The sequence below is a fragment of the Dunckerocampus dactyliophorus genome, chromosome 2, assembly GCF_027744805.1.
Source record: "Dunckerocampus dactyliophorus isolate RoL2022-P2 chromosome 2, RoL_Ddac_1.1, whole genome shotgun sequence".
In the NCBI taxonomy this organism is placed as follows: Eukaryota; Metazoa; Chordata; class Actinopteri; order Syngnathiformes; family Syngnathidae; genus Dunckerocampus; species Dunckerocampus dactyliophorus.
Genome location: NC_072820.1, coordinates 43,025,300 through 43,037,763, shown reverse-complemented (window position 1 = coordinate 43,037,763; position 12,464 = coordinate 43,025,300). Strand labels below are relative to the sequence as shown.

The following is a 12,464-nucleotide window of genomic DNA, read 5'->3' as shown; positions in this document are numbered from 1 at the left end:
CTTGGCTCAATGCATGCTGACCCTAACATGCCTTTGGTGTCACTTTTAGCGTGCAAAGCTGCAGCTCTCTCCAAACCACCACGAATGAATCATCCATAGATTTAGACATGCATTAAATGTGCTGTCTGTCTTTGTTCGGTATTTTTTGGGGGGGGCAATAATTTTCATATGTGTATATTCTGCCCTTTTCCAGCACGCCCCACGTAACACACGTGCAATAGTTATGTTTTTTTCAGCTAATGATAGCGATTTGACAAAGTTTAGCTACTATTATTGACTGTATACCATAACCACACTGTCACGCTCTGCAGTGACACTACTCTGGTGCTGCAGGTGAGCAACTTATTGGTTTCTCTGTTTGTTTTGGGTCTGGTTTCTCCTCCTTTGTTTATGTTTTTCTCATTCTAGACCCTGGACCACCTTGATGGGTGGAGCTACCGAACTTGCCACAGGTGTTCCTTATCAGAGCTACCTCTTTATATTCACACCTGTGGCAGCAGGCATCGTTTGACTGACCTTCATGGACTTACGCCAAGACACCTTCATCCTTCCAGACTGCCGACCAGCCTCATCTTTTATTGATACGGTAGATATGCTGTCTTGAATAATCGCCTTCCTGCCAGTTCGGTAGCTTCTCCCAGTTAGTCTTCCCGTTTTGAGTTTTGTCGTCTTTATTTTCGGTCCCCTTCCTACATGGTGCTAATTTTGTGACTGTTTGACCTGCACCATAGATTTTGTTGTTACCTCTTTTTTCTTCTTGGCCACTGTGGTATGTGGTACAAATAATTAAAGGACTTCCTTACTGACACCACCCTGCGTGTTTGCATTTTTGGGTCCAACCAAGTTCACTGCCTGACAGAATCAAACGACCACACTGATGGACCGTGCAGAGCAGCAAAAGATTTTTTTGGTCCTCAAGGCTCATGCCCGGACTATTAGTTCTAGTGCTAGAAGACATGTCGACTCTCATTAGAGACATTCATGCTCGGACTCTTGCCCAGCCTACTTCCTCTGAAGACCAGTCCTTACACGCTGTCCCAGTCATGCCCCCCTCCTCATGCTGCCCAGCCCCTCCGTCCGGGAACCCAGTATTCCCCAACCGGCTAGGTTTGGAGGTGATTTTTGTCAGTGCGCGTTGTTTGTGCACCAGTGTTCTCTCATATTTGTGTAACAGCCAAGTACGTATGTCACAGACTCTGCAAAGGTAGCATACATGCTTAGCCTCCTTTCGGGGCGCACTGCCAGCTGGGCGATGGCCATCCGCGATAAGAAACCAGAGCTACGTGACAACTTACCCTTGTTCGTGACTGAGATGAAGAAAGTGTTCAACCACTCGATGCAAGAGAGTGAAACAGGCATGCGCCTTCTCTCCATCCGCCAGGGCAACTCCTCCGTCATGGACCACTCCGTCACGTTTCGCATTCTAGCGACCGAGAGCGACTGGGGAGAGAAGGCACTGCGCTGCAGCTACCTGGGAAGCCTCAACACTCGTCTTCGGGACAAGCTTGCAGCGCAGGACAAGACAAAGACGTTGGAGGAGCTTATCGCTCTGTCTATTCGGCTGGATGGTCAGCTGCGGAAGCGCTTATTCCAACACAGAGTGGAGACTCTCACCATTCCACAACGGGCATCACCATCGACTCAGACTCTTCCGGACCCCCTCCTTCTTCCTTCGGGTGTCAGTGGACCATCTTCGGTGGGGTCGAGCCCATGCAGCTGGGAGCCAATCGCCTGTCATCGGCCGAGAGGAGCCGGCGGCTGCGCCTCCATCTGTGCTTCTACTGTGGGGAGGCCGATCACTCGCTCGCTGGTTGTCCGGTTCGCCCCGGAGGGCACCGAGCTCAACTGTGGTCGGACGTCTCCAGATTGAAGGTACGCTGTCATGGGGGCAAGAGACGTTACCCATAAAAGCTCATATTGACTCAGGAGCGGATGATAATTTTATTGACTGTGAGTTAGTCAAGCATTTCAACATACCTACTATTTTGTTACCTTCTCCTAAGACTGTGTGCTCGCTTGGTGGCGGCCATCTTGCTAAAATTATTAGCCAGACCTTTCCTTGTTCCTCCTCCTTGCGGGTAACCCTCCGGAGACCATTAGTTTTTTTGGCCTCACATGGCTTACAGTAAACAGCACAGCCCCACAATGGACTGGGCTATACTTAAAGTTACCAATTGGGGCAATCTTTGCCACTCCGCTGCGACACCCGCTTCTCATGCCAATCATCCTCCACCGGCTCCTCCCGACCTCACCTTAGTGCCCGATCACTCACTCCTCAAAGTTTTTGTAAGGATCGTGCTCTTCCTCCTCACCGTCCTTATGGTTGCTCCATTGATTTGTTGCCAGGTGCACCTCTTCCCACTACTCGTCTCTATAACATCTCTCAACCTGAACAGAAAGCGCTCGGGGATTATATTTCCTCTTCTCTCGCGGCGGGTCACATACGTCCGTTGTCTTCTCCCCTGGCGACTGGGTTTTTCTTTGTTAAAAAGAAGGATGGCTCGTTGCAACCCTACATCGATTTTCGCGCCCTGAACCATATTACTGTCCGGAACAAGTACCCACTTCCTCTCCTTGATTCGGCCTTTACTCCTCTGCACAGTGTGGTCATCTTCTCTCAGCTAGATTTGCGGAATGCCTATCACTTAGTACGTATTCGCAAGGGTGACGAGTGGAAGACGGTTTTTAACACCCCACTGGGACATTTTAAGAACTGTGTCATGCCATTTGGCCTTACTAACGCCCCTGCCGTTTTCTTCCCCTGAGACCATTCTACCGAAAGCCCGGATTCTGGGAGCGCTCCAATGGGAGGTGGAGAGGCAAGTGGCAGATGTCAACAAGGACACACCTCCTCCTGTCTGAGGTCCTCATATGGGTTCACTGTTGTAAGCTCGCCTGTCATCCCGGAGCCAGTCGTACAGCGTTCCTCCTTTCACAGCGCTTCTGGTGGCCGTCCCTGCTTGCTGACACTGGGAGTTTTATAGCTGCGTGTTCAGTGCATGCACCTGAACAAGCCATCCAATCAAGCAGCGGTGGGAATAGCCATGGACTTCGTTACCGGACTACCTGCTTCCATGGGCTTCACTGCAGTCCTTACCTGCGTTGACAGGTTCTCTAAGTCTCCCACTTCATCCCAGGCCTGCAGTTTGCTGCTGCTACCTGGAAGGCCTTTTGCAAATGTCTTGGAGGGACTGAGTCTTTTGTCGATGTACCACCGTCAATCGAATGGACAGACTGAAAGGGCCAACCAGGACTTGGAAGCAGCTTGTGCCACCAGCACCCCACTTTCTGGTCCCGCTATCTGCCCTGGGTGAAGAAGTACCCTGTGTTCCGTGTGTCCCTCCTGAAGCCTGTCTCCTCCTCGAGCTTAGCCCTCCACTGGTGCCTCCTCCTCCTCCTCGGCTGGCGGACGGCATTTACGGTTAGATCTATTGTGGATGCCTGGAAGCGGGACAGGGGCGTGCAGTATCTTATCGACTGGGAGGGATACGGCCCCGAGGAACGTTCGTGGGATTCTTGTTCGCTTATTCTTGACGACTGCCTTCTCGTCAACTTTTATCAGCAATTCCCCGACAAGCCAGGTAACCCATCCACTTAATTGGGAGGGGGGGATACTGTCACGCTCTGGTGCTGCAGGTTGGTTTCTCTGTTTGGTTTGGGTCTGGTTTCTCCTCCTTTGTTTATGTTTTTCTCATTCTAGACCCTGGGCCACCTTGATGGGTGGAGCTACCAAACTTGCCACAGGTGTTCCTTATCAGAGCTACCTCTTTATATTCACACCTGTGGCAGCACGTAGGCGTCATTTGATTGACCTTCATGGACTCACAGCAAGACATCTTCATCCTTCCAGATGCATTCCTGCCGGCCAGCTTCATATTTTATTGATACGGTAGATATGCTGTCTTGAATAATTGCCTTCCTGCCAGTTCGGTAGCTTCTTCCAGTTAGTTTCCCCGTTTTGAGTTTAGTAGTCTTTATTTTTCGTCCCCTTCCGTCGTGGTGCTAATTTTGTTACTGTTTGACCTGCACCATAGATTTTTGTTGTTACCTCTTTTTTCTTATTGGCCGCTGTGGTGTGTGGACCACTATTGGTCACATATTCTTGCTAGTGGTGGTGTTCTTCAATTTTCTGTTTTAAAAAAGTGTATTTTGCAGTCTAAGACGGAGTAGACTGTAATTATAAAATTACTAACATGAATATACTTGACATAAACTTGTATAATAATTAGGGCTGTCAAAAATAGCGTGGTAACTAATATATTCCATTATATGCGTACATTTTTTCTAGCGTAATTAACGCACACGCATCATGGCAAGCGGCTCTCTGTTATGACAACAGACGGCGGCACAGTGTAGTTCCCCACAGTCACAGTGTCTGATACTCTTTTATAAATTTATGCTTACCTGAATACATCAACAGCAGTGCAATCCAACACCATACATGTATCTCCTACTCCAAACACATCTCTTGTCCATTCCTTGCAACAACACTTCCTCATTGAGACAGAGCGCGAGATGCATTCATGGACACTCCGAACAACACAACAACGTCTTTATTATGCGTGGTCTAAATCAACAGAATTGCAATGAAATCAATAAGTGGATATACTTATACTGCATTTAAGTGTACTCGGAAATCCCACAAAATTCATTCAAAACATGTGAACGCAGCGTGAATGGCGTGGTGTCTTTGAACGCCACTCCTCATTGCTCATAATAACAGTTAATAATAAAAGTCTGAGTAAAATTTTCTGCTATTAAAGAAACCAGTGTTCTGTAAATAGATTTTCAGACATGCGTGCCATCTCTTAACTTGATTTAAATTTTAAGTTATTTGGTGCTGCTAATACATACAATTATATAAAAAATCCTGCTCTGTCATTTATCTTTCTTTCAATAAAAAAACTGTTAAAAACGGGCATATTTTTAGACATGGTAATGGTAATTGCTTAATTTATTTTGAACATGCATGCAAGTTACATTGGAATACATCACATAGCACAATTCACAGTTCTACATGTCCACACTACACTTCCTGTATTCCAAATGTACTCTTTGCTAGTTTATAATACATAGGAAAATGATTAGGTAAAATCCGTCCATCCATTTCCGATGCCGCTTGTCCTCACTAGGGTCGCGGGGGTATGCTGGAGCCAATCCCAGCTGACTTCAGGCGAGAGGTAGGGTACACCCAGGACTGGTCGCCAACCAAACGCAAGGCACATATACCTGTAGACAAACAATCACATTCATACCTATGGACAATTTAGAGTCGCCAACTAACCTAAATGCATGTTTTTGGAATGTGGGAGGAAACCGGAGTACCCAGAGAAAACCTACGCACGGGGAAAACATGCAAACTCCACACAGAGATATGCTCACCACTCGGCCAGATAAGGTAATATGATAAGGTAATGTAATGCAACATAGTGTGACATGGTGATTAATCATGATTAATTAATTTGAAAACCGTGATTAATCTAATTAAAAAATGTAATCATTTGACAGCCCTAATAATAAACAGATACATAATAGATGATAAGTAATGCAAATAATACTAGTTTTGGTCTTTCGTGTCTTTACAGATTTCATTTCTATATAGGTTGAACAGCTTTGGTCCCACTATTGATCCCTGGGTTACACTACAAAATATATCTAGCCAGGAGAGTTTGCTTCTGAACAATGACCTATGGGGAATGATTTATTACATCACTCACCCTGAAATTCCTTCTGTCGCTAGCAAGTCTGATTGTGTTGGGGACCTTAACAGATGAAATGAAAGTACAGGATACCAAAATAGCATATGCTGTATACAGTGTGCGCTGTACATTAAGATCAATACCATGTCAGTTACTTATTTGTGGTTAGAAATACTGTACCGTCTCATTGTTTGTTTTACATTATTGAGAAGGTGGGGACAGATGAGCCTTGGATCTTGATTGAAAACCTCCTGTTGACAGAATCATGAGAGAATTGACCTTCTCTTCTGTGGCTTCTCATTGCACCTCAAAGGCATCTGTGTAGCCATCCTTGTGCAAATGATTTATAGGCCCGTAGGTGAGAACAATACACATGCGCACACACGCACACACGCACGCACACACACGCACGCACGCACGCACGCACACACGCAGGGAGGCTGGGCCAAACTGAACGAGTTACCTCAAAAGCTCAGCATATGGAAAGATGGAAGGTGACACCTGCTGAAATAGACTCTGCCTTCTTGCTCTGCTCCACAGCCTCGTTTCACAAAGGAGACGGACAATGAGAAGGATGGAGCAAGTACACACACACACACACTACACACAAACTACACATATTCACATGCATGGACACAACTTTCAACATGCTCTACACGCTCTCTTTTCTAATGATCTGAAATCCCATCCAGCTTGTTACATGGTCAAGCAGCAGCTGCTCACAGAGCTGCTAATTTTCCACTGATCATCACGGTGGCAGAATGTAACGCTATTGATTTGCCATAGCGGGGGCTGGAGGCTATTAATCTCAGGAACACAGCTCTCGCTTGGGAAAACGATGGCACATGAGAGGAGAAGAACAGCAAATGACAGCAAATAGATGAAAAACAGTACATGGTCAAAAGTAATGGTTGATAAATTCAAAACAATGGAGTGGAAGATAACACTTGAACATGCGTCGGTGTGCACGTGATGCCTGCATGACTGAGACGAGTGGCAACTCTGCATAAAGTGGCTGGAGCAGCATTGTAAATGATGCTTCTTTAAAAAAAGAGTAAACATGAAGTGTGCGAATGATTGCGACTACAACACCCCTGTCATAATTTTTCAAAAACATAACCTGATTTTCATTTGGTCATTGTGTTGACTGACATAGAGCTTAAACCTGACACCACCAGGACCTCTAGCCAGAGTCTTTTAACATAACAGGGTAGAGTACAGGGTAGGGTACAGCTCAAACTAAACCACCCGTCCTCATGGATGAAAGTTCCACTTCTCTAAAGTCAGATTCATTATCAGCAAGACTCGAACCTGTGTGAGAATTTCATATCAACATCTCTGCCATAATAACTACAAATTTTCGGACTTACTGACTTCTTGATGGTCTGTGTAAACAGGGATTGTTTTGGCATTATGTGGGACTTTTCAAACGCACAGTCCAATTTTCACGAGGTCACTGTCTTGTTAACATACTCTGAGTCCACATAGCGCTCCGACCTGACACCACCATGGCCTTCATCCAAGTTGTACCTCCATCACTCTGAAGTCAGACGCCTTATCAGTTATTTGAACGTGAACAGTTATTTGATGGTCCTGTACACAGGGATTGTTTTGACATTGAGTAAAATGTTTCAAACGCAATTTTTAATCTTCAGAAGGTCGGCGTCGTTCGGCCACAATTCAGCTCAAACCTGAAGCCACCGAGTTCTGCCTGACCAAATTTCTTCTCTTTTAAAATCAGACCCGTTATCAGCAGGATTTGAACCTGCGCAGGGAAACCCCAATGGATTTCAAGTCCATCGCCTTAACCACTCAGCCATGATAACTTATGCATAGGGATATGGTCGTCTATAATACTTGAAGGAATATGCTCGTGTTTTCAGTTTTTGTGGGATTGTTTTGACGTCATGTAAAACTTTTCAAACGCACAGCCCAATTTCCGTGATGGTATACACTTCATCCAACCTGACATCGCCAGGACCTCCATCCAACGTTTCACACAGTGAACTTCCGCTACTCTGAAGTCAGACTCATGATCAGTTATTCAAACCTGCCGTGGGGAAACGCCGTTGCCACTCAACCATGATGACACACTATTTCAGGACTTCACATTGGGACATTGGCAACTCCTGAATTGGCATTCATATGACAGTGTTTCCCGTTTCGATGGTCTGTGTGAGCAGGCATTGTCTTGACATAATGCAAGATCAGTGTCTTGTTAGCATAGACTGTGGCCACAGTTGAGCTCAAACCTGAGACCACCCAGTTCGACAGTTAAGTTCACTCTGAGCAAATCTCTGCTATTCCAAAATGAGGCTTGTTATCAGCAGGTTTGGAATCTGCGTCAAGAAACCCCAATTGCCATCGCCTTAATCACTCTGCTACGATAAACATGATAGCTAGCCATTTTCTGAGTTAAACATATTGAAATCGCTGACAACCATGATTGTCAGCCTACTTACTACTTTTTTCTCATGCTTTGTACCCTGCGGTTTGTACAGTGATGTGGCTAATTTATGGCTAAAAACTACATTTCCCTTGATGCTTATAGTGCATCTTCAGGAAGTAGTGACGTGGACCAGTGAAGTGGAAGCTAATATCATGTTTCAAGTTTTATGCAGTGATCCCTGACATTACTACAGCTTCTGTTTGGACTACTCAGACCACCAACTGTCCACCATCACCAACGGGTTTCGAAAGGCTGGACTACTGCGTGATGAAGAGGATAGCTCAAAGGGCAATGAATAATTTTCCTCTAGGCAAAAGTAACTCCAAGAGTCGCAACAAAAGAGAGAGAGAGACTGACAAAGTGTGTAACGAAGAAATTATGAGGTTTTTCAATTGTGACGCTGAAGAAGACGACTTTAGTGGTTTTAGTTTTTTAGTTCCCCGGAGGAGGAGGACTGCGATGATAGACTTTACTGGTTAGTTAGCCACGCACTATTCGGCACTGTTTGGAAAAAAGTATTCATTTAATCAAAAGTTTTTAAAAAATTTCTGCGTAACATCTTTCTGTGCACTAAATATAAACCTAAGGCCACCCAGTCAAAGTTAGGCATAGGGACATTACCGGAAACTGAATTGGCATGAATATGATAGTGTTCTCAGTCATTTTTGATGATCTATGTAAACAGGGATTGTTTTGGCATTATCTAAGTCTTTTCAAACGCACAGTATGATTTTCAAGAAGTCACTGTCATGTTAACATACTTTGAGTCCACAGTAGAGCTAAAACCTGACACCACCAGGACTTCAATCCAAGTTCTCACAAAGTGAACCTCCGCTACTCTGAAGTCAGACTTGCTTTTGTTTTGTTCTGAAATTATTCTTTTCAACACTTTTCACCTGACACCATCAGGACCTCCATCCAAGTTCTCACAGAGTGAACCTCCTCTACTCTAAAATTAGACTCATTATCAGCAGGATGTGAACCTACGCAGGGAGACCCAAACAGATTTTGAGTCCATCGACTTAATCACTCAGCCATGTTAACAAACTTCGCCTTTTTAGCATTGCTTTCCTAATGCAGCTTTTCGAACCTGCATTAGGAGACCACAGTGGATTAGTTAGCCCATCGCATTCTTCACTCACCGATGATAACACACTTTTTCAGGGATTCACACCGAGACATCGGCAATTGGCATGCATATGACAGTGTTTTCCGTTTTAATGATCTGTGTGACCATCAGATGAGCTCAAGCCTGAGGCCACCCTGTTTTACAGCCACGTTCTCCAAAAGGAATCCTATCCTACTTTTAAATCAGCCTCGTTATCAGCAGGGTTTGAACCTGCGCGGGGAAACCCCAATGGATTTCAAGTCCATCGCCTTAACCACTCGGCCATGATAACACATAAAGTTTTGAATTGTGCGTAGGGACATCACTGACTACTAAATTGACGCGCATACGATTGCATTTTCAGTCTTTTTTATGGTCTGTGTAAACAGGGATTGTTTTAACATTATGTAAGACTTTTCAAACACACAGCCCGATTTCCACAAGGTCAGTGTCATGTTAGCATACACTTGAGCCACCGTAGCGCTCCAACCTGACACCACCAGGTCACTTTAACCACTCTGCCATTAAACAATGTTTGCGCTTTTTTAGCTTTGCATAGGAACATCTCCAACTACTTGGCTGGCATGCATACAGTACAGCAGTGCTTTCAGTTATTTCAATGGTCATGTAAACAGGGATTGTTATGACATTGTTCTTTTCAACACTTTACACCTGAAACCCCCACCAGGACCTCCATCCAAGTTCTCACAGAGTGAACCTCCTCTACTCTAAAATTAGACTCATTATCAGCAGGATATAGGATGGAGGAGACCCAAACAGATTTTGAGTCCATCGACTTAATCACTCAGCCATGATAACAAACTTAGCCTTTTTAGCTTCGCTTATGTTCATCTTTAGAGGTTCCACCCGACTCTGGTTTTTGTGGTATGCAGCCGAGCTACTGTAAGTGGTTGGTGTCAATTTTTATATTTTGAAACTGACTGAGACACAAACTGTGGACACTCTGTTTCTGCAAAACTGTCTGCAGCATGAATGCAGACTCAGCTCAGTTACATAATCCTGTATTATCCACTGTATCCATCTTGTTTCCTGTTCAACTTCTTCTTCCACCCCCTCTAGTACCTCCACAGGGCTTCCCTCTTTTTCTCTTCACCCATACTTGGCTTTGTGTGTGTCTGACCCCTCCGTTTTCCTCCCCTTCTTCCTCCATCAAAAGTGGTAGCATGTATCTGCTATCTCCTTTGAGCAGCTCCTGATTGGGATGTACATCTCGTGTATGCCATTTGGAACGTCACGCGCCAAGTGTGGTCATTCACATTCAGATTTTACAGATGGTTTGTATGTGTACACAGCAGGAAAGCAATCTGGTATCACAAATTCTATCAACTTAGTCTCAGTCACATGAAGTGTTGCATTGGACGCTTTTCTTGGTCATGAGCTATCAGATGATTATTTCTGATTTATTACAGCTCAAGTCACGAAGCCCCGACGTTAAATATTTCACCATAGCAAGAATATAATTTAAACAGCATTACAAACTACTCCCCCTGCCTCAGCATGGTCTTTCAAAGACAGAAATGTTGCACCAGAATGCCAAAATAAAATAAAGACAGATGGTCAAGGGACAAAATCAGGAGGGTTATTTGACTCATCTTTTCCCTTAATGTCCCATGTGGAACAAATCCAAATGACTTACATACAATAATGTCAACAGAGTAATCCATCCATCTTCTACGCCCTGAACTGGTCGCCAGCCAATCGCAGGGCACATATAGATAAACAATCATTCACACACATATTCATACCTATGGACAATTTACAGTCGTCAATTAACTTAACAAAATCCACGCGCGTTCGGGGAGATCATGCAAACGCCACACAGAGATGCCCAACGGAGATTCGAACCAAAATCTTCCAACATGCTAACCACTACGCCACCGTGCAACCCCAACAGAGTAATTGTCTACTAAAATGCAGTCAAAAACAATTATTGTTCATGGAACTATCCAGCTAGAAACTCAGTTTGAGAGGAGTTCTGGTTCAGCAAGAAGATAAAGTACAATAGAAATCAACTCATACAGTTGCCCATTTTAGGTACAGTGGAAGCTTGGTTAGCGTCATTATTTCATTCCTGAAGGTTTGACTCTAACCGAAACGAACATTAACCAAATCACTTTTTCCCATACTAAATAATGTAAATCTAAATAATCCGGTCCAGAACGCCAAAAATGTTAATACCAAACAAGTTTTTTTATAGTTTTACAATTATAGGTTTACATGCAGAAAACAATCCCAAATGTATATACAGTATATACCGTAATGGAAAAAATGATGAGACCACCCTTGTTTCTTCAGTTTACTGATCCATGGTACAACTAAATGTACAATTGTTCGGACAAATATAATGATGATAACCAACGTAGCTCATAAGAGTTGAATTTAAGAGCTGATATCTAGCAACTTCTGTGGTTTTCTTGATAGTAACCAAAATCACTTAAGTTCTTACATGAATAGCTATAGCATTGTACTGCCAAAAAAATGTAACTCTTATGGGCTATTTTTGTTGTCATTGTCATATTTGTCCAAACAAAGGTACCTTTAGTTGAATACGTAGTATCCCGGTCACGAGACGTCAGTAATGTTATATTGATGGGACATTACCGTACATTACACGACCTTAACTTGCACTCACGGAGAAGACTGTACTGCATTTCCTATCCAGCCAAAGCTGTAATAATTAGACTTGTTAAGCAATCCTGTAGCAATGTCTGTGTGGGATAAGATTCACAGTGACCTTGCAGACACACCATGCACACCAGCATTACAGTCATCCCTCGTTTATTGCGGGTTAATTGGTTCCAGACTCGACCGCGATAAGTGAATTTCCGCAAAGTAGGATTCAATATTAATAAATGGGATATTTCCGTAGTTAGAGCATAGAAAACCTGTTTATGACCTTTTTTATGACTGTCTTGCGCAGTCTATTATTCCTGATGATTAAGTTATTAATCATAATTGAATTTTCTCCCGTTTCCTTAAGCCTTCTTGGCAATGCCGCTGTTGCATGTTGTCAGATGCTCATTGATGTACACTCAACAAAAATCTACATGCAACACTTTTGCTTTTGCTCCCATTTTCCATGAACTGAACTAAAAATTCTCAAACTCTTTGCTCTGGATCAGCGTATACGGTATTTGAGGTAAATGTTGGTCACAGAAGATACTGACTGGTTTTCAGACCCCTCCGG

The 12,464-nt window shown here is 44.0% G+C and overlaps 2 non-coding genes across 2 annotated transcripts; both read right to left on the bottom strand.

The window, feature by feature from the left end:
• Nucleotides 1-7,443: 7,443 nt before the first annotated feature.
• trnas-uga (transfer RNA serine (anticodon UGA)) lies at nucleotides 7,444-7,525 on the bottom strand. Its single transcript has one exon. It is a non-coding gene; the product is annotated as a tRNA-Ser (tRNA).
• Nucleotides 7,526-9,466: 1,941 nt separating this feature from the next.
• On the bottom strand, nucleotides 9,467-9,548 carry trnas-uga (transfer RNA serine (anticodon UGA)). The gene has a single exon. It is a non-coding gene; the product is annotated as a tRNA-Ser (tRNA).
• Nucleotides 9,549-12,464: the final 2,916 nt, after the last annotated feature.